Here is a 27,007-nt window from a genome sequence, read left to right on the forward strand (position 1 = left end):
CTTATGGTCACCGTATTTGGGGCCAGAGATGGATTTTTCCCCGTTGGATGAATGGGGCCTGCCTGAGGATTTTGCCTACCTCATAGTAATTGTCACAACTTTGGGTGGATAGGGCACTGAGTAAGTTTCTAGGTGTTGGTAGTCACTGGCCAAGCCTAAATCAAGCTTGAACCCCGGCATCCCTCCAGCAGGTGGGCTGGAGGAGTTGTTGGCTACCCAATGCCAAGCCAAAACTCACTTACAACTATAATCAATAAAGTGTGGGCCTGGGCGCTTGTTTACTGATATGGCCAATGGGGCAGGGCTCACAGCGCTTGGGCACAGCATGGCTAATAGTCATCAATAGCCCTCTTCCCCCTGAATACATATATTTTTGGAGAAAAGTTGAGATCATTCCAAATGTTGTTCTCTTGTACTGGATGAATCTAAATTTATTATTAAAAAAAGAGATGTGAGCTCATACTGGCTCAAACAACTTGAGAACAAAAAAAAATACATATTTTAATGAAAAGTGACAAGGTTAATGATGCTTGCTCTCATTTCTTAGGGATGTCTAATTAAACATCATTACATTTTACAAGGCTAACTTACTGATGGTGTAATAAAGAAACAGAAATACTAAATTGCATATCAAGGCAGCTGGAAACATTCAGCATTAAGATCTTGAGGCAGAGTTTCTGTTTAGTGCCAAAGTAAAAAATGAAAACAGAACAAAAAAGAAATGGGAAAGAAAAGAAAAAAAGGTGGGGGAATCTTACCAGACTTATTAGCCAAGGGACAGCTAGATGGGGAAAAAATACAGAGCACTTAAAAGATCTAGTTTGATTGTAGTGCATGCTGTCTGCCTCCTTACCCTGCTGTGCTTCAGATAGAAATCTAAATAAATGTCCAGTAATTAAATTAAGAGCTTAAGCAGGCTGCTTGCTGTGCTCTGGGAGACTTCAAAGTGAATGTGGTACTCAGGACTTAGGCAGCGTTGTGTAACATTTTCTGCACAAACTGACCACACTTTGATACAACATTGTGGGAGAGGGAAAGAATATTTGATGCTATATTGGGGAGGGAGCAATCCCACCAGCCCTATATGACACCCAGTGGCAGGAAGTGCTCCTGCAAGCACAGGCTCAAATTGATCACCATAAAACAGCAAGCACTGAGAAATAAAAGAGGCAGGGGAAGGGAGTGAGAGAGGCAAGCAGAGAATTATCAATACAACAAATGCTTGGGTGTTGTTGTTTTTAAAAACAAGTTTCAAGCTGTTACTGAAATACATTAGATTTGAGGTGAGGCACAACTCCCTTGGAGGGGGTACTTTTAGAGGAAACTGGAGAAGAAATTGTCACCAGTTCAATTGTTTTTCTCATTTCCTCAAAGTAATATAGCTAGCTTTGCTCAGGGTAAGCATGTTGTCAGACCTTGAGCTACCACACAAACATGCTTGGACAGGTTCTGGAACCCAGGTGCATCCAACCCTCTCTTCCCTTCACAGAAGCCCACATGAAGGAAAGCATGATAACAACCTTACAATTTTATTATACAATAAGAAAGCATTGATCCACATTGCTTCACCTGCCCCCGATGCAATCGCTTCAGCATCCCTCAGGGTAGACTGGCCCTGCTGCGAGGTGGGGACTGACTATGAGCCCCACCTCCCAAACCACTTCGGAAAAAAACCATTGCATTCCCTATCAACTGAAGCTTCTGGGCCATCTTCAGAGACTTCACGTATGGAACATATCAAGCCTAGAAATTACAGAAGCATCAATCTGCATAGCAAGGTATGCTGAAGACTCACTTTTCCTTACTTTTGACGCTTAAGGTATTTTGTTTCATGGCACCCTCCTCTTTTTTTGAATTTATACTGCTGCCCACAAAAGATCAAAGAGATCCAAATAATTGTAGAGTTGGAAGGGACCGCAAGGGTCACCTAGTGCTACCCCCTGCAATGCAGGAATCATTTTGCCCAATGTGGGGCTCAAACCCATGACCTTGAGATTAAGAGTTTCATGCTCTACCAACTGAGCTAGAATCCTGGGAACTATAATTTGTTAAGGGTGCTGGGAATTGTACCTTTGTTCTGGCTGGAATGGATTTTATAATTGTATAATCTATTGTAAAGTAAAATTTGTTGTTGTTACTGCTACTATATGACCCATCTTAGGTGGGGGGAATTCTCTTGTCTGTCACAGATGAGAATTTTGGGTTATACACAACTAAGTTATTCTCAAAGTAGAGGCACTGAAATTGATGGACCTAAGTTAGTTTTCTCCATTGATTTAAATATGGTCTCTGAGTAGGACTAATACAGACAGTCCCCTGTATTATACAAGAAATCTGATCTGCTTCTCTAGGAGCAGAACTGGGTACATAAGCCACTTCTAGACTTTTTTCTAACAGCAGTTGTTAGAATGATGAACCTTACTTGATTTTGGCATAGCAACAAACCACTTGATACTTTTGAAAGACTAAAATACACAGTTCCCAATTCTGCACCCGAGGGTTGAGAGGCGAGAGAGGGGCAGTTCTATTGTATGAGCAGAACTCATTTCACTTGGATACAACCTTTGTTTGCAGTGATGGCCCTTAAAGATCAAACAAAAAAGCAACTAAAAGTATTTTAGCAGCAAAATTCTCCAAGCTAAGAGAAATTACTCTGCTGACAGTAAAGGTGTTCCAGAACAAACCTGCCTCAAATTAATCGCAATATCAGAGTATTGTACTAATCTTTTCAAAGTAGTTAATTTTTTCCAAAATATGATTGGATAGTCAATTTGCTGATCGGCTGCAGCACATTGCTCCCCACAGAGGCTTTGATGAAGTGAGAAAAGATTTAAACAAAGAGCTGCTTCTTATAATTAAATAGAAAGACTCCAATAACTTTGTTCTTTGGGATGAAGATGGGGATAATTTTCATTCAAACAGAACCCTGTAAGCAGGTCCCATGTTCAAAATTCTAATTAAAGCTTAAATTAATGTCACTTGATAGGATTTCAAAGCAGAACTCGCTTTTTGACATTTAAGAACCTTCAAAACTATATTTCATCTAATTGCATTTCAGGGTTTCGATTTTAATTGATCCATATCTATGGTTTTAAATGGCTAAATATATTTCTGTATCTTCGTCGTTTTGTTGAAATAATAACCTACCCACCTTCAAAAGATGTATGTTACTATAATCTTCTATCTTCGAGCCACCATTATTACTACAAGCCTCTGTAATTACTACTGTTTCAAGCCAGGAACACTATTGAAATTCTTAAACTGCTTAGGGGACCTTTAAGGAAAGTTTCCTATGATGTAGGCAAGGAGTGCATGATGAACTGATGCAGAAGTCACCACCACCTGCTCCAGAGGGACTGTCCTCCCTGCCACAGGGCTGCCACAAAGTGCCTTGTGGGAAGGAGAGGAGAAAGTTGATGGGCAGGCAAAGAAGATATGAGGAGTCTGCTCCTGTCACTGCTGGATTCTCTCTGCAGTTTACCTGGTGGGAAGGATTCTGGTGACTTGCTATGTGTTTGCGTGTGTGTGTGTGTTGCTGCTGTTACATATTGCTGCTGTTGTTGCTTAACAGCAGCAGCAGCAGCAACAACAACAACCCTGTATTCATATTACTTGTAAGCCACATTTGAAAGATCTGTATCATGAGAAAGTGAGAAATAAATAAATAAATTTTAGTTAAAGAATTTTGCTACTGGTTGTCTAGAGCAAATGGTGGGGTACCTCTGGCCTGCAGGTTTAAACCTCTTCAAGGATCCTAATTTGGCTTGTACAGATGGTTAAACAAACAACACATGCCTCCTTTCACATCTGCAATGGAACAATCAGGCTCCCAATTGTTCCCCAGAAAGCTGTACTTCTAATAGGCACCTTTCAAATTTGATGAAAACTGTATGACCAATCCCAGTAGTATCTGCAGTAATCATTGATGTGGGGCCAAATGTATACCCATTGGCATTAAGTTCCACGGAATGGACACTACCCCGAGAATCCCCTTTTCTAAAATCCTCATCAGTCTTTCTGTGCTAGGGCCTCATCATTAATGAGTTTCTGTGGTCAGAAAGATACATGGGGTGTGGTGTGGAGATAAATACTCTTTCAAGCTCTCTCTCTCTTTCTGTCTGTCTCTATACTGGATAAAGTTGAGGGAAGTTGTCATGAATGAGCCAGCCCCCATGGGAAGTTTGCAGCCAGCTCTCAGTGAAGGAAGCAGCCAAGGAGAGAGGGGGTTAACTGCAAGACAGGAGGTTTATAGCTGAGAGCCAACTCCCCCGCCCTTAGGAATGCCAACTGATAGCAGAGTTGAGGAGTGTCCTCGGGTTGCTTGCCAGCACTCCAGGGAAGGACAAAACACAGGGGCTAGAAATGAAAGCAGCTCAGAGAGTGGGTAGAATCACAGAAGTACATTCTCAGACAATGAGGAACAGACGGGAGCTGACCCCCTAAGTTCATGGTCTAGGCGTATGGGGGGGTCTTCAAGACAGAATACGTCACAAGAGGAAGTTTGGCTGTTTCTGGTCTCACCGGAAACACCCTCCTTAGAAGGGACATCTTTGATTTATGGACAGATGGCTGTGATCACCGCTCCGATGAACTCTATTTGTTTTTGCAATAAATCCTCTTTTTAATTAACAATGCTTGTTTGTTATCAAGACTCCCTGACAGAAGTGCTACATCAGCCCTTCCTTATGAGCAGTGCTCCCCGCCCCCTCTAAAACAATGTTTAGGGGTACTCTCATTTTCCAACTCATATTGAAATACTGCCCCTCAATGAGCCCAAACTTAGATTCACAAAATGATTAGGGGTATGCATACCCCTGCATCCCCCCCCCCAGGAAAAAGCACTGCTTATGAGTATCATGTGACAAGTTCTCCAGGTTAGGGTTGTATGCAGGGCACGAGAAGCATTTTAGGATCTAGTGCTGTGGATGTGGACTAGAGATAGTATTGCTCTTTTGTAGCTTCACCCCACTACTCTAGTCATGTCCCTCATCCCTGAAACTAGGAGGATATAACCTGGTCCCTCCAATGCTTTCTCAGAACCATCAGGTCCAGTCTCGGACTTGGGCCATGTACCTTGCTATCCCAACTACAGTGATCATTTGGGGGTAGCAAATGTGATGCTCTCCGGATGTTGCTGGACTACAGCTCCTATCATCTCTGACCCTTGGAGGCACTGGCAATGGGATTTGTAGTCCAACATCTGGCACAGTGGCCACCCATGAGTTAGACACACCTTAAAAATGAAGCACACCCAGAAGCTTTCCCACCTCACCTGGCATTCTGTTTTAGAACTGATTGAAGGCAAGAATCATATTTGCTTAATGCTTCCTTTCCTCCCCTCCCCACTCCGGAAAATAAAATAAAATACAGTGATGAAAACTAGTCACTACTGCAAACAACATAAGAATCAACAACTCCACAGAATATGACAGATAATTAGCAGTAGCAACACATTAGCTGCTCTTAATAAGAAATATGCCACTTCCGTGCTGGAAAACCTTACTTATGAATGATTCAAATCTATGAGAGTCACCAAGTGATTCATCTTTTCTTATCAACAAGATTAATTCTTTGCTTTATTTTTTTAAAAAAAACTTTCTATGCTCTGACTAACCTTCTTCAACAATACTTTTCCTTAACCTTCAACTGAGCTTCTTTAGATTTTCAACAGAAAGAGTTTATGTATGTTTTCTTTTAAGAATGACTTTCTCTTCAATCTAACATTTGCCTACTCCCTAATTTCACCTCATGAAACTGCAGGCTTAAAAAAAAAAATTGTTGGAAAGTTTAGCTTGTTTCTTCAGTCACAGAATTAATCTGTGCCCAAGTTAGGCTCAGGAATCTTCAGTTCTACTACTACCACCACCCTTTCAATTTTCCACATGCCAAATGCAACTTTACATGCAATTTCCTACATGTCCAGTGCAGTTCACTATGCAAGAACAGCAGCAAAAAACACCCCCAACCATATTAATGCATCATTACAAGAAACAGTCAAATACAAATTCATTTCAAAGTGCAATATACCCATCTCAATAGAGAATTCATTTTGATTATATCGACATTATAGCATTTAAACTCATTACAGAGGATGCAATATCAATCCTTAAATCACACACCAATATTATTTATCAATTGTTAAAACATATAAATATGAAAACACCTCTCAGTTCAGTCAGGTATTACTAAATAATATAACCAGCAGTCATTTGTTTATTTATAGCTCACATTTCTACTGGGATACTTCAAGATGGTTTACAATGGAAGCTATAAAAAAACACAGCAGGTGTGGTGTAGGTATGTGTGAAGATATGTTGCAAATATATAGTATAACATTAAGGCTTAACCTCAATAAAAAAACAGCAAGAAAAACCTAGATCAGACTACTAAACTAGCAGATATAAACTCACAGAAGCAGAAAGAGAGAGAGAGAGAGAGAGAGAGAGAGAGAGAGAGAGAGAAGAGAGAGGAGGGGGTGATATAATTATGGCAGGGGGCTGAGACATGGACCTGTGGTTGTCAGGAGAGGATGTCAGGAGCACGTCAGTAATAACTTACACAGCTTCAGTGAAGCTAACCCTTAATTCAAAGAAACAAGACAGCCTGGGAGGCCAGGCCAGGCCAGGAGAACACAGCAACACTTCCTGCCCTATGAGGCAGTTGGTCCCCACCTTCCCACAGCTGCCTAAGTCTCCCCTTCAGTTTCTGACATTTCCTCCTCCCAGTCTGCTCCCTCTTCTCACTCTGACCGCTCATCATCGTCCCATCACCAATCACCTGGCTCTCAGCCTTTTTCCCTTTAGGATTCCCCAGCTGGTGCCCCTACCACTCCTCTGAATCCAGCCAGTTGTTCTCCAGAGGTTGTTGCATGGCCAATGGTCAGAGATGATGGGAATTTCAGTCCAACAACATCTGGAGCGCCATAGGTTTCCTATCCCTGGCTTAGTATGATCCAAACGAGCATCTGTCTGAATGCTTAAGTTGAAATTTCTGCATTGCAGGGAGTTCCACAGGGGTCCCTTACAACTCTACAATTCTATGATCTCCAGTCAAAGATCTAATATGTAAACCAGTTTTTTCTGTTAGCAGCTGTTTGTTTGACCATATCACATGGCTGAAAGGAGTCCTCAGTTTTTTATTTAACAATTTGGTTCAATAAAGCAATGTTTATCCTTATTTCTGTGGGAAGAATAACACATAAATTAAGGGTATCTTGGGGTGCAGCTAAACCTATGGATTTTGCCTCCATTTGACAACTATTTGTTATTTATATGACAAGTCAATCACAGGGATGGCAGATCTTGATGAAATATGGCATTGTTTGGTATTCATAACATTTGTATCAGGGCCAGCCCACCCATGAGGCAAGGTGAGGCAACTGCCTCAGGTGGCAGGATCCACAGGGGCATCAGATCCTGATGTAGTTACTTACTTCCATCCTTGTTGTTGATGTAGATTTTCACTTGCCCCTTCTTCCCTGGCGATGAGGGGGCACCATTTTGGCATTTGCTTCAGGAGCCAAAATGTTTTGGGCTGGCCATTTTGTATTCTCTTTGTCTCAGGTTGGTTTTTGTTGTAAAATCTGATTTATTGTGTTGTCTCTCAGGAATGTACTTCATTTTATGTGGTAACAGCTGTGAGCTCAAGTTTGTTTGTTTTTTGGTACAGTTTTTCAATTTTTTCTCCTTTTGTTATTTTATTTAAAGTTATATTTCTTGCTAGACTGTTATTTCAACTTCATAATAAAGCTTTGTGTGTTTTTTAATTTTCCTGGTGATCTCCCCCCCAATACTTTATGAAAATTTATATTCCTGTACATACATACACCACAGCTAATAACAGTATACATCTGTAAATACTGTTCTTATTAAGGGATCCACAAGAACTAGTCTTTGGTTTCCTGAAGAATGTGTAAAGGAAACGATGTTCCACCATTCTGCCACAAATGTATCTGTTTTGCTCTTCCTGCCAGTCTTAATTTGTGAGTCAGTTTTTTCTATAAGGGCAATACACCATGCTCTCTTGTACCAGGCATTCAGGTTTACACCTTACAATATGTAACTATAGCCATATGTGCAGCCACTAAGAGGAGTCCAATTATTAGTTTTTCCACCAAGTCCCAATTCTCATTTAAATACAAATTCAGTAATGCAAACCCAGATAGTTGCATTCTGGTTTTTTTGTTTTGTTTTTAAATGATATTTATTAAGAATTTTAGAGTTACAGAAAAACCAAAAAAGAAAAAGAAAAACTAGAAAAAAGAACAAACCACAATCAAACAATACAACAACACAATCAAAAGACAAAAATAAGCCACAAACATTTAAAAACAAATCCAATATTCTCCAATCATTAACTGTCACCAGATAGTTGCATTCTGAACCGATTGAAGCCTTCGGGTGGTCTTCAATTATCCCTCTTTTAGTAAGACTTTAGGGGATTCTATACCTTGTCCCTTCAAGTCATGCTTTTATCATGGGTCTGGCCAGCATAATCACCCACAAAGGACTTCAGGTGTTTCGTCCTTTGCTTCCAGCAATGTGCAATGTTGTCCCACCACTGAGGAACCCCAGACCATGTAAGGAGGCAGCTGTTACGAAATAAAACTGTGGCTATAGTTCATAAGCTTTAGAAGCCGCAGCTGAATTATACAACCCACGATGGCAAATTGAAGAGCCAGCAAACAATGCATACTCCCCCCCCCCACTCCAAAGAGCTTCTTCAAAACTCTTTTCAAACCTTAATTTGTGTAGGAACATGCTCAAGAACTGAAAACATCTATGCCAAAGAACAAATGACTCACTTAGCACTACAGATTACCCTCACCCAGAATCAGCCTGGGCTTTTTTTTGTACCCTCTCTGACTTCCAGAGTATCTGATTCTACATATAAGTAAACGGAACCCAGAATGCTTGGATCACTGTGGCAAACTCCAGTTTGTAAAAATTAGGATGCACCACATGAATACATTTATCACCCAACAAATAAAGTCTGAATGTCACTGATCTTGAATTCTTTATTATTATTATTATTATTATTATTATTATTATTATTATTATTATATTTTCCGAAGCTACTCCCAGCTCTCTTTTGACAGATGTGTTATGCTGCATTTCATTACTTTCTGTCCTTACCTTGTTCTTCTTTTGTTTCAGATAAATGATGATGCTTTCAGGAAAGATTAAGCACTGCCAGGCAATAAAGCAATGGTCCAAACACAGCTTTAATTGGAACTTCAGATCCTGCAGGAAAAACCAGAAATTAAATCATTAATAATATGATTTTTACCAGCTGACACAATACTTCCACAGATCTGGAATTTTAAGCAAGCTTTTGTTGTTGTTGTTTCTTGATCTCAAATGCTGGTTACCACTATGTGCTCAACATTATCAAATCACACTGAAATCCTCACCAATAAGTCGTGTCCGTTGCTCTGGAAACTGATCACTGGCTCAGTTGGGTGGGACTACAGCTGCCTCCCCACCCTCTAACATCTGCTGCCTGAAGCAGCCATACCACCCTGCCCAACGATAGGACTGTCTCTGCCCTGCATACCAAAATGGTGTTTACTGCTGTCATCATGGTCAGAATAACTGCATGCACATCAGTGCCAAATGCTACCACTGTCAGCTACTATCTTTGTCCCTATCAATTACACATTGCTTCTCCCACCCAACCTCACTCAGCCCCAAGTTGTGATGACTGCAAAGCTGAAGCTCTAAATGCATGAAGGCTTTTTGTTTTGTAATAAAATGTGGGGCAACCAGTGGATTAGGCATCTTCTTTTGATTTTTGGGGTGTGTTGGGATGCATCTGCAGAAATATAGGCAGGCAATTTTGATTGGCACGTAGGAGCTATTCAGGGAGTGTTGGGGAAGGACCTTAACTCTGTGATAGTTCATATGCTTAGCATGCAGAAAAACCAAGGTTCAGTCCCTAGCATCTCCAAGCAGGGCTGGAGATTGGAATAGGGAAATATTCCTGCCTAAACCCCAGGAATGTTGCTGCCAATCAGTGCCAGCGCTACTGAACTGGGTGGATAAATGATATGACTTTCTTACATTGGCATACAGAACCTTTCCTCTGAACACAACACTACATTAAAACATACAAAAGTTAAAATACTAAAACAGATTAAAATCCCTTCAACTTTCTAAGCATATTTATTTCTTTATTGATAAACAATAATTTTATAAATAATAAATCAAGATACACCAGGATGAGTGAATTGAAAAATAGGAAGATCTTGGACTGTCAGCGATCAGCTGGGACTATACTGCCATAATTCCTTCAACCTGGATCAGCTGGGGCTATGCTGCTTTGGCCAGCAGAACTTAAACTGGTGGAGCTTATTGTATTTATTACAATTATATCCCATCTTTCCAAGGAGCTGAAGGTTGCGGCAGTAGTGGACCCTCAAGCTTGAACTGTTGTGGGGACCCCTTCACAACCAGCAGCAAGGTCTGGGTAACCACTGTTATCTTCCTCAGTAGGGTTGTTCCATGACAGACACCACAATTGTTTGGGTTTTCCGGTACCCTCTTAAGTAAGGGCCATGGCAGGTGAAGGGAGGGCCACAAGAATGACCCAGGAGAATGGTATTGGGTTGAAATAGGCCACAACTTTTTTGATTACAGGAAAGAGTAGGTTTGGCAAAGGCATTGGGCATGCATCCTGCATCAGGCAGCCTGCCTACTACCTGATAGGAACCTGGTGGGGTCGAACTTGTGCTAGGGAGTTGCCCCCAACATGGAATGGAGCCCACAACCCCACACAGACCACCATTGGGAGAGGTGTACGGGCCCACGAAAAGGTGGCCGACACCTGGCCACCCAATTAAATAGGCTGGGGTGGGCTGCACACAACCCCAAGCTCCAGCCACTGACTCACAAACTTTGGGATTGTTGAAATTTATACAACAACAACAACAAAATCAATTTGAGTTTTGTGAATCAAATTTGGTCTAGTAAACCCAAATTTTTAAAGCAATGTGGACGAAAGTCACTTTTGGGGCCACACCATGACTAGGGGCCCCAAAGCTAAAGCTTCATTAGTTTCATAGTAGATCTAGGTGGCACACATACTTCTCTCCCCCCCCCTACTTCTTGATTCCTGCACTGCAGGGGTTGGATGACCCTTGGGGTTCCTTCCAACTCTACAATTCTGCGGCTCTAACCCTGTGAGGAAGGTTAGGCTGAAAGTGAGTGACTGGCCCAATGTCTTTAAAAAAAAAATAATTTTTATTAACCGACCAATCAAATCACATAAATTCCAAATTACAAAGCCAAATTTTAAATTTTTGTTGGGGGTACCCATATTTCAAGTTCCGAAGGGGATCCAATCATCTTCTTGCTGCTGCTTTAATGTCCACAAATCTGTCCAAATAAGGTTCGCAATTCTATCCAATCCTTTCTTGTTGTTTTCCACATCTCTTCTTGTTTTTTTCATATATTTTTCCTTTCTCTGATAGTCTCCACAAGCGGGTTGAAACAAATTGCAATCCTGTGTGAGTTTTTCCGTTCATCCAAGAGTCATATTGAGACGGCTTCCGTATATCATCACTTCCATAAAGAAAAACACTCTTACCGTCGTTAATCTTCACAGGTCTGTCACTCCCTTTCTCAGTCCTCTGAGGAGGTTCGCCAGGAATCCAGTATAAAAACAAATCCATAGCTTCCTCCTCCCGGTCGTCAATCTTTCGACAGAACCTGCCAACATGGCGACTCTGTTTTTATTGCTGCGTCATTCCAAATTCTGCTCTTTTCTTGATCTTCATAAGGCAGACTTTTGGTTAGTAATTCATTTCTAAACAGTTTTTAATCATCCTGCTTAGGTCAGTTACGCGACGGTTCTTTTTTGGGGAGGGGTTATTGGTTAATCACATAGAAGAAAAGAAAAAAAGTTCCCCCACCCCCCACCCAGTCCCGCTGTCGATATACCGAACCTTTGATGTATCTTCTTCATGATATATTCCTGTTAAGTCCAACCAGTCGCTCTACTTTCACAGAGGTCTCTTCAATTAGCAGTCTTCACTCCCGTTCTTCACTTGAAATATGTGCATATGCTTCTTTCTAATTGTTTATTTCAAGCTGCTGCAGCCAGTGCGCGTTCAGAGACAGCGTCCAGGAGAGCCGGATCCCACACAAGGGTTTTGTGCCTAGTGCCCTAACCCCCTTCTTTCGAATCCGGGGGTGATTTATGGGCACAGCAGGCAAGGCAGTGTTCCCCATTCCCTTGGGGCAACAAGGGAGGCTGCATACTCCCATAACAGCCTCTTAATTACCTCGTGTGAGCCGGAGAGATGGTATTGTCGGCCATCTTCCAATGCGCCCCTAGCAGCCCCCCGTGACTAGCCCAATATCACCCAGTAAGCTTCATGGCTGAGTGGGAATTTGAACCCCGGTCTCTCAGGTCCTAGTCAAGCACTGCAACCACTACACCACACCTGCTCTCAAGCATAAGCCTCAAAAATGCTGAGGGTGGGATGGGGCAAGGAGAGACACTTATTCCAAACCTGTTTCAGCTCAACAAAGCCCGGTGAGAACAACACCAGCGAAAAGGATGGTCTAAGTGAAATGCTATTTTAAATGTTTGTTTCCACTCTGCCAGCTCAGCCAGCGATACCCACACTTCTGAACACAGCTTGGAACTTACGCTGACTTTCTGTACATATGATTGCTCTGTTAATATCAGACAGTAAATTTGCAATCAACCTGAGCTTCTTCCCTGGGCATAATGTGGCCTGTTTATTTATCCCATCCTATCTCCCTGCTGGGCTAAACCAAGAGCTCTCAGGACTGCCTTATAAAAATATAGGTTATCACCCCCACCACCCCTCCCTTCCCCTGACCCAAGGAAGAATTTAATCAGTCTCCTGAGGGGGAGATTTCATTGTCTGAGTCATTGCTGTTCTTGCTGTCAGCATGCTTAATTGAGTTCTTTCATAGCTGCTGCACGTGTCCACTGGCACTAATTATACAGTGATCAATTCCTCTCACTAACAGTATTTGATCCATAGCCACTCCTTGACAAACTGAAAGTGAGTATTGGACTACACTGTTGTGTCACTCACCTTGATTGAAATGTAAAGATTGTTTTGAAAGGAATAACAAGAACAATTGCATCACCTGTTGCACATTGATTGGAATGGGGGAAATGTTAAATGACCATTTTTCTGGGTGTTTCGGAGAATGCATTTACCACTCTTCATGGCACTGGACAACAATGAAGTAGGCTTGTGATGTGACTGTTGAAGGGAGGACAAACTAACCCTTTCAAGAAAAATCTACAGGTGACTACCCCCCCCAAAAAAAAAGAAGGAAAGGAAAGGAAAGGAAAGGAAAGGAAAGGAAAGGAAAGGAAAGGAAAGAGCTTCTGGTGATATATGGACTGTTACAGTGGAATCTACAGCTGTTAAACTGCATGTAAGGACTTTTCTTGATTGATTGATTGATTGATTGATTGATCAAGAGGCATTGGTCACCTCCCTGACCCAGCCAGCTGTTGCCTCCCGGCTGCAAGTGGTCGCTCTGGGCAATCCGAGCACCTTGTCTACATCCTCAAGCCTTACCAACTGAAACTCATCCAACACAACAGGACTATACTGTGCTCTGGACACCCCATGAGATCCATCTGCTATAATAGCAGAGTAAAGGTCTTGGTGGATGCAAGCGATTTTAGTTTTGAGAAAAGGCAAGTAAGGGGTGACATGATAGAACTTCATAAAATCATTCATGGCATGGAGAAAGTGACGAGAAAAAAGTTTTCCTTCCTCTCACCTAAGACTAGAATTTGTGGACATCTCAATGAAGCTGAATATTCGAAGATTCAGGACAGACAATAGAAAGTACTTCGTGCAGCACATAACTAAACTATGGAATTCACTCCCACAGGAGGCCACCAACTTGGATGGCGTTAAAAAAAGGTTTAGACAAATTCATGGAGGATAAGTCCATCAATGGCGACTAGCCACGATGTAGGCTACATTCCATAGACCTTGGAGGCAATGATCTGCCTCCATGGTTGAAGGCAATATGCTTTTAGCTATTAGTTGCTGGAAACTACAAGAGTGGGGAGTGTTCTTCAGCTCACGTCCTGATTACAGATTTACTGCAGGCATCTGGCTGGCCACTGTGGAATCAGGATGCCGGACTTCATGGGCCATTGTCCTGATCCAGCAGGGCTCTTCTTATATTCTTATTTAAGATTCTTTTGAGCTGCCAGGAGCTAAAAATGGCCATGCAACACATAATGTGAACCACTAAGCTATGGCCTACTTCAGGCCGGATCTACCCACTCATGCAGCAACTTGGGTCCTGCGGCTTTACTGCAAGAAGAATCAGCTAGAATAAGTGGCGTCTCAACAGACAACTACAGCTCTGTTGCTTTTGCCAGTGGCTGAAGATTGGCACTACACTGACCATCTAGGTCATCCACTTTTCACAGCAAGTATAAGTAATGCACCTGTTGGGCAACACTACACACAATCAGAAAGTGAGAAAGTGTTCCAGGACCAGCTCAGGTCTGAAAGATCTAGAGATAACAAATTCAACAATGGAAGGTCTTGAACAATCCTAACTTACAAAATTGATGCCTCTTTTTCAACCTACTTCCCCACTCTATTTTGATGCAGATCAGGAGTGAGGAAACTTTTTTCAGCCTGAGGACCACATTCCCTTCTGCGCAGCCTTTCAAAGGCCACATGGTGAGCAGGGCCAGAGGAAAATGCAGTAGGGGGGGAAACCAAATTTCCTCTTTGTGCAGTATACTAGTGTCTCTCACACTCCTCTTTATCTTCAATCCACCCAAACAAGAGGCATGATCAGAGTTCAAATACAAAAAGCCTCTCTGAAGGGTCAAGAGTAGGGATGTCAGAGAATTGTACCAGAAACAGAAATGGGGAGTGGAAATTTCTGCCATTTGCATTTTCATCCAAGGTGAGGAATGGAAATCACACACATCAATTTTTTTTATTTCTTTTTGCCCACATATGCTATGTGAATAATTATATTACTTTCTGTAAAGTTTTTGACATTTCCCTTCCATTGAAATGCAATTACATTAATTACATACATTTTGGCTATTGCAGGTAGTGAGATGAATGATATAGGTTTTTGTCAGATGACCAGCTGTATAGCTGAACAGAAACAGTATAGCTATTGATTGTGATCAACAGTGGATGGAACAGAAAATGCTGCCTCCTTACGTCCCTAGTCAAAGGGCACCACTAAACAATGCTTGATGGGGGTTACTGGGGGAGGATGGATTTACCCAAAATCAGCATTGGACCATTGCACCCTAACAGAAGGATTGTTTCCTAGCCCATCCTTCACCTGAAGACCACTGCTCCATGACAGAGTTTTCATTGCTCACAGCAGGCTATGGTAGGAAGGAGGAGACAGGAAACATTCCTTCTGTTAAACTTTCATAGGTTATCTTAGGATCAAGCCCTGGTGAATAAAATACATTTTTTGAACTAAATAAGCCACCTACTTTGTAAAAACAAGCACCATGCATTTAAATAATCTGCTTCACTTCTTGTGGTGGTGGTGGTGTATGCACAACTAAGACATCTGTCCCTTCATTGTTAATTAGCTGAAGATGCCTGAATCTTATAATAAATCAACATATAGACATTCCATCTGTCCTAGATACAATTTTGTTCAAAAATCTGTGTGAGAGAGACATCTACTACTTAAAAATGGTGTGCATCTCACAGTTTCTCCTTGCAGCACATGAACAGTCCTTCTCAGCTTGAAGCGAGACCATCACACTCATCAATATTATGATCCATATATTTTAGTGTATTTGCAATACAAACTCCTTTCATTAAAAAAAACAAATCCTGGCTGTGCTCACATTTGTTCTACCGCAGACTTTGACTTATAAGCTTTTAGTTTAATTCTAGAAAGCCAAATATTGGAATAATAAACTCCTTTTGATGATCATGAATAAATATAATCTACAGAAATAGAATTAATGCGCATCTATCAAGGAGAGAATATTACCTTTTTCAGGCATTATAATTCCTTGTACTAGTGTCATCATGTGGGGGAGAATGGGGATGATTCCAAAAGTTCCACCCTACTCCATTGCTGCCTACAAGTTGGGGGGTGACTGCCTTGAGAAGGGGCTGTTGTGGAGGTTTAAAGCCCAGGAAGATCAGAACTCATGGACTGTAAAACCTTGTAGGGAGCCTCCATCTTGCTCCCACAAAATGTTGTGATAGCCCCCAGATCAGACAGCATCTAGATAAGAAGTGAGGAGTGAATGGTCAGTGGTGAGATTACTAAGAAATATTTGATGGATTGATGCAATTGTCATGCTCTTGAGGAAAGGGGGCATATACCATTCTGTACAAGTGTAATGGACAACATGTGAACCTCCAGATGAGGAGCCTGTGAGTCCTTAGCTCCAGATGGGGTCAAAAAATTGTCCAATAATTGTAAACTAACTGCATTGACTAGTTTAAGAATGCGTAACAGTCCTTCAAATGTCTCTGGGCTGCAGTTCCCCCACTCCTGACCATTGGCCATCCTGGCTGAGGCTGGTTGGAGTCAGAGTTTGGGAACATCTGCGGGGAGGGCAGAGGTTTGCTGTCACTGTATTTATTATTTACGATATCAGCACAACTATATTATCTACGCTATAGTGTGATATCATTCTGATAATTTACTGAGAAGCAAATTCCAATGAATTCAATTTGACTTTCATCTAAGCAAGTGTATTAAAAACTGCAGCCTGTGGTTTGTCATACATTTTAAGTGTTAGATAGAGTTGGCAACTGCACCTAAGGCATTGGGCAAATGCTTTAGGTTGCTAACTCTAAATGGGGCTCAATGATTTCCAGTAGGAAGCTGAGATCAAACTTCTTTTGCAAACTAACCAATTTACCTAGATCAGGAATGGATAACCTGTGACCCTGAAGATGTTGTTGAATTACAATTGCCATTAGCCACAACTAGCATAGCCAATTGTCATGCAGGCGGTGTAGCCTTTGGGGAGATTGGGGAGGGAGGTTCAGGCACCAGAAGGAAAGGCTAGATAAAAGAAGGGTAAAAGAAGTGAGTAAATAAGGCAAAGAAAATTGTAAGCTTAATCATCTACGGCCTCGAACGATGCAGATGAGGAAGATACCCAGCTCTGTTCGGCAGCGTGAAGCAGGTGCTTGGTACACGTTGCACTGTCGCTTTTATACCCCCCCCCAATCACCCCACTCAAAATGAATGGCCAATAGGTCTGGGGTGATTGTGGTGCTACCCAGGCGTGAGGGTATTACTCCGCCCACGCCAGGGTGGGGGGAACTGGGTTGATAGCCTGCCCGCAACCCGGACCATCTTTTAAGATGATCCCACTTGTTGAATTATAATTCCCATTAGCCACAACTAGCATATCCAATTGTCAGGAATGATGAGTGTTATGGTCCAACAACAGCTTGAAGGGCCACAGGTCCCCCATTCATGGTCTACAACTCCCATAATCTCTGAGTGTTGACCTTGCTTTCTGGAGATGACAGCAATTTTAGTACAACAACATGTGGAGGGCCACATATTCCCCATCCCTCACTTTAGTGATAAGGAAAGGCAATATAACCTGTTAGGTAAGACTTGTGACATTGGTGGAGGGTATCGCCTTCCATTAATGCCCAGAGCTCCATAGATTCTGGGTATAGTGCTCCAAATAAGGAATGTTTCAGATTAAATGGGTCCAGGAGACAGAGACTTTAGAAAACTGTAAAAAGAAATTGTCAGAAGTCTTAAAACCCATTAATAAATAAATGCAGAAGAAAGAACATTTAAATAGATCTTGTTAATTGTGTTTATCTCAGTGTGATGCCATGTCAAAGAGCCTGCAGCTAATATAGTTTGTTAAAATCCCGATTTGCACAGCAGGAAGTGAACATTAGAAAGGAAACTCTTGTCATTACTGGCAGAAGCTGAAGAGGCTACTAACACTTGATTAAATCATTAATATATCTTTTAAAATTTGAAACACTGAATTAGAGATCTATTTGCATAGAACATCATTTTATAAAACTGCTTTCATCTTGCATTTGCTCCTCTGGTATAGCTCCATAAGCCACCATCTACGCAGAAGGAGCTCAATATGGCCCTTTTGAGGTTTATGACTTGTATTGTTGATTACTTCTTATTTAGTTGGGGAAACTCATGACTGCAGCTTAGAGCTCCAATATTTTTTTTAAAGCCAAAAAGCTCCCCCCCCCCGAAGCAGAGGTTTCTATTTTGCCTGTCAATTTTTAGTATTATTAGGCTGCAATCTTACCCACCCACCATGTTGATAGCCGAGTGCTAGTGGTAGTGGTGGTAGGGTACAGTACAGCCACCTCTCCACCGGACTGGTAAAGAGGAGTGGCACTGGTGGAGATGGCTCCCCTCTAGGCATGCTAACAGTGGTGGTCCTCCCACTGATGGTAGCCTGCAGAAAGTCCTAAAATAGGGAATTTGGGGTGCGTGCAAGTCACCATACTTGTGTCTCTCAGGGGTAACAGCCAGGAGCTGACAGAGCACCTTGCACCTGCAACAGTCCATAGACGGCCCCATGCCTCTTAGGACCCTTCTTAGGAATGCTCTGTTACTAAATCACGTGGCAGAAAATAAAGACATCTGTTTAAAAGGTTTTTCTCAGTTGCTTGCAGCTATTTCAAGAAAGAGGAGGAGAATGGGAATTAAGAAATTATGCAGAAACATTCAATGCATAGGAGGTGTGTTAGAAGGAAGCTGCCAGTTTAGCTGCTCACATATATAGGAACAACCAAGTTGTCACAGAGAACCTGGTTGTTGGTTGTTCCAGAGTTTAGAACATCAGCACTGGACATACATTTCTCAACATGCCAGAGTTTCTTTCTTTCTCTTTTCAAAATTAGCAATCCTGCTTGTAATTTCTGCAAAGCAGACTGGGTTGTACCCAGTTCTGAATCATCCACCATGGGTTTTAGTCCTGTCCAGTCATTCAGCCCCACTGAATCTACAGGACTCAATTTTGAGTAGACATGGTTAAGATCACACCAGCAAGTAGCACAGCTCTTTGGATTCCAGCCAAGTTACAGGGATGGCATTACTGTTTGTATGCAAAACTAGGCATCTAATATAATTTTATCTTTTTAGCTGGCAGTACAAAATGCTTGACATTGATCTAAGATTTTCTAGGCCTGAAATAATTCAGCAAAATTGTCTGCTTACTGGAAAAGCAGCTCAAAGCTGTTTCCAGGAAGCAATCTCTTTAGCCTCCTTAGCAATAACAAAGCTCAAGGCTCATCACTGAAAATGTATTAGTTTGTACATTAGCCCTCTTCACAAGAATATGCCACTCTTGGGGGCATGGAGAGCTGGTCCTCATGAATGTTTGCACATTACATCAGAAGACTTCCTTCCCTCAGGTTTATCTTTCTGTTTTCAGGAATTTTGGGATGCAGTATGCCATCAGTCTGAGTATTTTTCCAGCATTCAAATCCCAGCAGTTAAGGGTGTAACAACACAGCCCCTTCTGAACTTGTCACAATCAGTGATGTAAGTTACATAACTTGCATTTGTTTCATTGTAAAGGAAACATCAAAACAAATGTTTAAAAAGTATTTAATTTCATTGCAGACTTCAGAATATTAGTGATGTGAATGAATACCAGTTATATTCACTTGATTGATTTTCGTTCCTGACCACAGACAAACATGCAAACAACAGCAATTTTCACTTCCCTTTCCATTTTTGGCAGAATCGTCTGATATCCCTAACAGCATCATCTCCAATCTGGCAGGAATGCTCTCTAGTTCTCTTCATTTATTCAACTTCCCCACTAATTGTATTAGGGGAATTATTAGCTCATTTGCCCTGTCTAGTCCTATAGACCTCCACAGCTGGATTTGCCACCTTCCATGTGTTTGGAAGGGAACTTCTGCTGTAGTTATATAGACTCCCTATGCAACTCAGAACCATGATCTTCCAGAACACTGCCTTCAGAATTTCCATTTATAATTTAAGGCAGGCAATGCAGCTGGTGACAGGAATGTGGCAGAAGAGGTAGGAGCCATTTGGCATGGAGCTTGAGAGAGGGCTAATTTCTAGAGCAGGTTTAGCCAACACAATGTCCACTGGATGTTGCTGGGCTAAAGCCACCATGCTTGACATTTCAATATGCTGGTTGAGGCTGATAAGAGTTGTATTCCAACTATATATGGAAGAGATCACATTAGGTACCCTTCTCTAGAGGTTTGGAATGGAGACAGCAGATGTGATCCCACTCTCAGCCCATGTGTTCATGACATACATATTTCTAAGTTCTTATAAAGGGTTCTTGGACCTTCGGGGGGGGGGGTGTTTCTTCAAGGCAAGGACTTGGCCTTTTGAGCTGCAGTGCCCAAGATCTGGAAAAGTATCCCCTCCACTGCTTGAGTTAAGACAGGAAGCAAGAGACAATCTTATCTCAATTGACTTTGATTGTTTACCATTCTTAAGTTGTTCAATTCCCCTGCTGCTTTTTTTCAATTTTTAAAGGTTGTCATTGGTTTTATTGATTTATATATATATATATTGTATATGCTTTTTACTAAATAACAGGTTACTGTTATTATTAAAACTACTCTGACAGACAAGAAAAAACCACTCACAATTACAATATTAATTAGTCCAAAAACTAATATTTGGTGTTTTTACAGCCCTCTTTCCCCACAGTTGCATTACAACATGCCTTCCATTGCCTCAGAAAGTTTCCCAAATGGAAGATGTATATACTTCTCTATTTGTTGCTTGCTTAGGCATCATTAGGGGAAAATGCAAGTTTTTTTTTTTTTTTGTGTGTGTGTGTGTGTGTGTGTGTGTGTCCTGAGCATACCCAGCCCAAGGAGGACACAAGGCTGGTAGTTTAATTCTTTGTTGCCAAAACACACACACTAGCTCTTAAGGCACACAGTACACACATACACACTTCTGGCAACTAAATAGCTTGCCTCCACTCCACAGGCTTGTGCTTGGAGCTGGACTGTTGGAGCAACAGCATCACCCTGCCTCCACCCAAACTTAAGTACCCCCATCTGACAGCATACATGCAAGCAATCTACAACTTCTCCTACATGGAAGTTGCTCTGTGTCTGTTGCTTCAAGCTTCTCCTGGTGCTAGGTGACAGCAGAGGAGAGGATTCTGCTGGCCTCCACCCCAGACACCATCTCTTCCTCTGCTCCTGATGTGTTCTTTCCTTCTTCCATCCCTGGCTCCTGCCCCATGTCCTGCACCCCCTTCCCCATCTCCTTCTATTCAGACTCTTCCCCTCCCTCCAGATCTGGCTCCTGCCTCGTGGGAGGCACAAAACTCCATAAATTGCTGCCCCATTCCCTCAGGTCCCGTGGCTTCTGCCACCCACTCTTCCGCACCCTGCCAGTCCTTCGGATTATAACCTAGAACCAAGTATTCCAAAATTTCTTAAATATATTTTAGTAAGGAAAGCAAGCTTGGATAAGTAAGAAGAAGAAAAAGGGAGAGATTTCTACGCATATTAAACATGCCAGTCAAGAGAGAAAGTGCTAAAAGTAGAATTTAGATATTTTAACAAATGGCCTAATAAGGCTCTGCTTCAATAGTCTCTGAAATGCAATCTATCTCAGTTCAATAACTACAGATCATGACCAGTTAACAGTCTATATTACCAGACTTAGTTTTAAAAGGTCATGCATTAATTAGCAGGCGGCAGTTCAGTAGCTGCTCTTGATATATCCCACGAGCTTTAGATCGTTGCTTGCATTTGTGCCTGGATTAATTATGCACCTTTAAATACTGATTTTCAGTATCATCACCTGAATGACCAAGTGTCCCCAAGAGACACATTTCAACCGTTTCTTTTCTTCCCCCCCCTTTTTTAAAAAAAGGTTGATGTTCTTGCAATGGTGCCTTCCTTTAACCTCCCCCCCCCCCACAGGAACACTGTAAGCCCTGAGCATGTTACTCACTTGCGAGGCCTATGAGAGAACAGAATCCCACATTTATGCCCACATCCAATGTTCCGTCTCCTTGTTTTAGAAAAAGAACAACAGCCTTATATTGTTTCTCCACATCTGTAGGGGACTATGCTATCAGAACACCTGCTTTTTGGTGGGGGGTGGGGGCCTGATCCTATGGAACCCCTACAAGTGAGGAGGAGCTCATATGTTGATTTTTGTCTATTCAGACAACCATGCACAATGGGCAATCGTTAAAAAAAGGAGACCCTGTGATAGGCATGGGGCTAAAAGCATGGTCCCACTCTGCTCTGTTCATGCCCTTGTGTGTTTTTCAAGAAAATGTTAAGTATGTGGAGGACTGTGGTGGGGGCAAAGGTTGAATCCCCTGCATTAATTCCCCGCCCCCGCAACTCATATTTATCATAACAAGCATGTACTAATGACATAAACAGTGTCTGGCCCTCAGATTTGCTGGCCACACAGATGACTTTATTACCTCCAAAACTTGATTTTTTGTCATGACTGCTCACAAAGCAAATTAACCTTATGTTGGTTAACTCTTTTCTCCTGACATATTGGTTTTACCTTTGCATCCTGCTGACAAACTCAATAAAGAATTATGAACGTAACAAAATAGGCTGAAATAGTTTGTCATATCTTGTCGCAGTGACCATATCTTGTAGCAGTGACCAGATGTTTGTGGTCCTTGCTCCAGATTATTTTCCTTGGCTTCTATCATTTAAATTTTATATCATAATGTGATTATGCATGAACTTAAACAGTAAGACCACCTAATTGCATCACACATAAAACATGAACCCCTTTCCAGTCTTCCAGACCATTAGCAAACTGAAAATAGATATACAGTAGAATGTACTGTGACTTAGTCCAAGTTTTATATCTGAAGCTGTGCTAGCCCAGCCATATCCTACTGGCACATGTTGAATTTTAATAGACTTTATTATGGACCTTCAAATTAAAAGCTGTCAGTAGAGATAAAAGGTTGGGGATTTGGATATAAAAGTACTTTGATTAGACATAAAGGTCAGCCCGTGTGGCAAAAAGTCAATGCATCCAAATTAAGTGTAACCCTTTGTAAGGAAATATGCTAATCTCTCGTGTAAAGTACTTGCATGGTTAATAGTTAGACTATTTTCTGTGATGAAATTTTAACAAGAAGATAATCCACATGTAATTTGCCTGTCAAGAATGTCTCATTTCTTGGGCTTCAGTTTATCTAGCATGATCCAAACGTTCTATCAAATCCATTCTCAAACAAATTTGCCTCCTGTCCTGAACACAAATCTACTTTTTTAAAACAACAGCAACAATAACACTGGTTCCTAGGTATTTGTAAAGGTTAAGTATAAATTACCCTTTAATTAAATTGCTGATGAAATTGCTGAGAGTTACAATATCATTTAGTATTTCTGGGAGTGATATTAAGATTCTGCAGAACTGCTGAAGAAGAAGAAAACTTATTAAAGACTTAAAAGGGTGGCAGGATGAAAAGGGGTTTACATTTGTAGAATCTCCTGTAAAATTATGGAAAGTGACAGATTCTGTTTTTTGATCTCTGAGTCAGGGCTGCATGCTTAAACCATTGTGACACTTCAGCTGAATCTGGCATAGCCGAGAACTAATACGAAATTAATAGAGTATAATAAAGGTCTATTGGATTCCAGACTAACTTTGCAGCTTTGAAGTGAAAGAACAGAAGGCATAATTTCAATCTTTGTTTAGTGCCTTGGACAGCCAGCTCGCTGGCATTAAAGTATGGTCAGGATTAAAAATCTGATGGATAGTAGCACAGCCCCTTCTTGACAGCTTTTCTGTTCAAATACAAATTACTGTCAGAGCTCCAGAATGTTTGAAGGCACATTCAGAGATGAAATATCATGACTGAAACAAGCACCGTGTGAAGCTATTATGTTTTGAAAGGAGAAATAATTACATACTGTACATCTCCTAGGCACAGATCTGAATTAATAATGCATAATAATAAGTACAATGAAAAGTATACTAATGAAATGCTACTGAACGTAACAATTTTGAAAACCATGGGATTATCAGCCTGCCATGGAAAATGTCAGTGCATGTATTTTTTATTTTAGATTTTGTCATTTTCCCCACCTTCTAAATAGATATAAGCAAATAAATGCTGCATTGACCTTATGATATATTATGAGGTATTTAAGCTTCTGCAGCATTTCATCAGGTATTTGTGTGTGTGGTTGTTGTTGCTGTCTTTTTAATATGGGATATATTTCTGAAATTTCTATTCATATGTTTGTCCTGTAGACAGTGTACCCCCTCCTCCCATAAAAAGGTATGTGTCTGTTAATCTAAAAATTGCATTGCTTGCTACAAACACAGTGCATGGGTTGTAGAAATGACCTGAAGTTGGAATGTTTTGATTATTGGTACAAGGGGAAAAATATAGGCCACATTTTATAGATCTGGCTTCAAAATGCCTCTCACAAAAGGGGCTGAGAAGTGTAATGGAATTACAAAAATTGAAGAGCTAATATACAGAGCACTGTATTCCCCATTGTGGCTGGTCTTTAATGGAAGAGAGGGCCATTTCCTTTTTCCATTATATTATGTTTTCAATCTCCTTGTATAAAAATCCAGCTGGCAAGCTCACACATTGTTCCCTTCGACACTGCTTCAGTTTGATTAGGAAGAATTTTCCAACACTTCCCTCTTGTGCAAAAGCATCTATATATAGAATGGTTTCAGCTGAACTTCAGAACACAGATGTCTCATCCTTTTGGGACTTACACACTTTTAACATAAATAAATACAATAAAATGCCAAAATAGTAATCTGAGAGGCACTCCCATCAAACTGCTTAATCTATTACTCTTAGTATTCAGATTAAAACTATAACAAAAATTTAAACTCAAAATCATGAGGCTGAATACTTTGCTACAGTGCAAAGATCTTTGGAGAAGCTGCATGGCAAAATTATATTTTTGTCACAGATTTTCATTTTTGCCACATGTATTCAGGATTCCTACCATAGAGAATTTGGTAAGATTCTCCTTAGTGGTACATGGGGTTGTATCCAGTGTGAGTCCTACTGAGAGTAGACCCATTGAAAATAATGGACATGACCTACTTGGAGCCATTAATTTCAATTGATCTGTTCTGATGAGGATTTAATTGGATACAACCCGTTTTACCCATTTCAGTTAAGGCAACAATTCTAGGCTCACTTACTTGGGACTAAACTCAAATGAATTAATGGGTTTAAAGTTAATAACAATGTAACCTGAAACAAGTCTACTCAAAACTGATGGTTTGATAGTCAATGTAAAGCGGCCAAGAAAGTTATGGCTAAGACAATTAGGAATTCTCATAAGAATCCAGTTGAGGAATCTATGGAAAATCAAATGTAGGTTGGAATACAAGAATAGGTTCAAAAACAATAAACCTGAAAACCCAGTATCTGGAATTGGGGACTAGCAATAATGGAACAGAGGGAAGACAAGTTCTGGGAACAGGTGTCCTGGGATTTAAATGAAATGAGATCAGCACAGGTAGCCTCAACTCCTGTCTCTGATAGGCTTAAACATTTATCCAGTATATTTGGTGGTCAATCAAGGCAAACACATGTACCAACAGTGTGTAAGGATTTTTTGAACCTACCTGAAAGGAAATCAATCTCCCATAATGAGAGGCCCTTGTTGTTCAACTTTTAACTTTTAAAAAACAAGAAACCCTAATGGCCACTTGTTATGTTATGCCTTATTTATATGCCACATATGGGTCAAACACCCCCCCCCCAGCAGTGAACAGTTTCTTTTTTTATAAAAGAAACTAAATAAAACTACAATACATATGCAATCACTCAAAACAGTATAAAAACAAAAATGAAATCGCAAAGTACCCATTAATCACACTGGATATAGCCATTAGGAATTGTCATTAACCCTGTAACGTGGAAACTGAAAAACCATCAGTCAAGCCACCTTATATCTCAGCTAGGTACATACTCTCACCCAATATGTTCTCACCCTCTGGCACAGACTACTGCAGCCAGTCAGCAAGCCAGCAGACAACACTTAGTGTTGTGCTGTCTACAAAGGTTACATCACTCTCCATTGGGGTGGGGAGAAATTTGATCCAATTCACATTTGAAGGTGGACCTCAATTCAAACCAAAACACAGCAGTTCTTCAGCTAAGTAGTTTGTACAAAAATACATATACAAAGTTAAAATTTGCCTATAAATGCATATATTGGTGAAAATAAGATGCAGGAATGCATTATATGAGTGTTTCCCATACTTGCGTCCCCAGCTGTTTTGGGACTACACCTCCCATCATCCCTAGCTAGCAGGACCAGTGGTCAGGGATGATGGGATGATGGTCCAAAAACAGCTGCAGACACAAGTTTGGGAAACACTACATTATATTAAGAAAATAGCTTTCCAAAAATCAGTACGGCAAAATTGTATGCTATACAATATTAGGTGAAATTTGCATGAAAATGCAAAATAATTTCCATTGTGACTTTTAAAGCAAACAAACAAATAAAAAGGGGGATATGAGAATCCAAGACAAATTGACATATCAATCTGTCCCTACCTTCAATGGGTATGCACACTGGTTTGGACCAGAAGTGAGAGACTGTACCCACCTTCAAAGCAGCCCAGGGAAAGAGTCACATGCTGCATCATAAAGAGAGCATCTGAGCTGTGTAGAACTAGATGGATAAGCCTGGCACATGGCTAGTGCAGACATACCCCTCCCTCCCACTTTAGAAAGCTGCAGCTGCAGACCCCAATGAGCAATAGCAGCAAGCATTTGTCTTTCTTTTATATACTCCTGTTGTTCATCTCCCTCACACTTCCCTTCCCATATTTGTTATACTCGGAGGCTGATTTGCTAAATAAGCATAATTTCTTCCAGTGCTTCAGCTGTTTGCAAATTGCATCAGAAGCTTCCAGAAAACTGTTCCTCCTAGGCAGATGTTCATAATGTTTCGGTGTCATTTTCTGGCACTGCAGTATAATGTGTGCCGGGGAGAGGTGCTCCATGTCAAAGTCAATAAAAC

The 27,007-nt window shown here is 41.1% G+C and overlaps 1 long non-coding RNA gene across 1 annotated transcript in view; it reads right to left on the minus strand.

Moving 5' to 3' along the window:
- LOC310698149 overlaps positions 1 to 26,692 on the minus strand; it is a 196,295-nt gene extending 169,603 nt beyond the window's left edge. The window contains exons 1-2 of the long non-coding RNA XR_014521358.1: positions 26,591 to 26,692; positions 9,135 to 9,242 (exon numbers count right to left, since the gene is read on the minus strand). This is a non-coding gene — a long non-coding RNA (uncharacterized lncRNA). The remainder of the gene's footprint in view (positions 1 to 9,134; positions 9,243 to 26,590) is intronic.
- Between the last annotated feature and the right edge of the window lie 315 nt (positions 26,693 to 27,007).

This window comes from Podarcis liolepis (assembly GCF_965112155.1).
Source record: "Podarcis liolepis genome assembly, chromosome: Z".
In the NCBI taxonomy this organism is placed as follows: domain Eukaryota; kingdom Metazoa; phylum Chordata; class Lepidosauria; order Squamata; family Lacertidae; genus Podarcis; species Podarcis liolepis.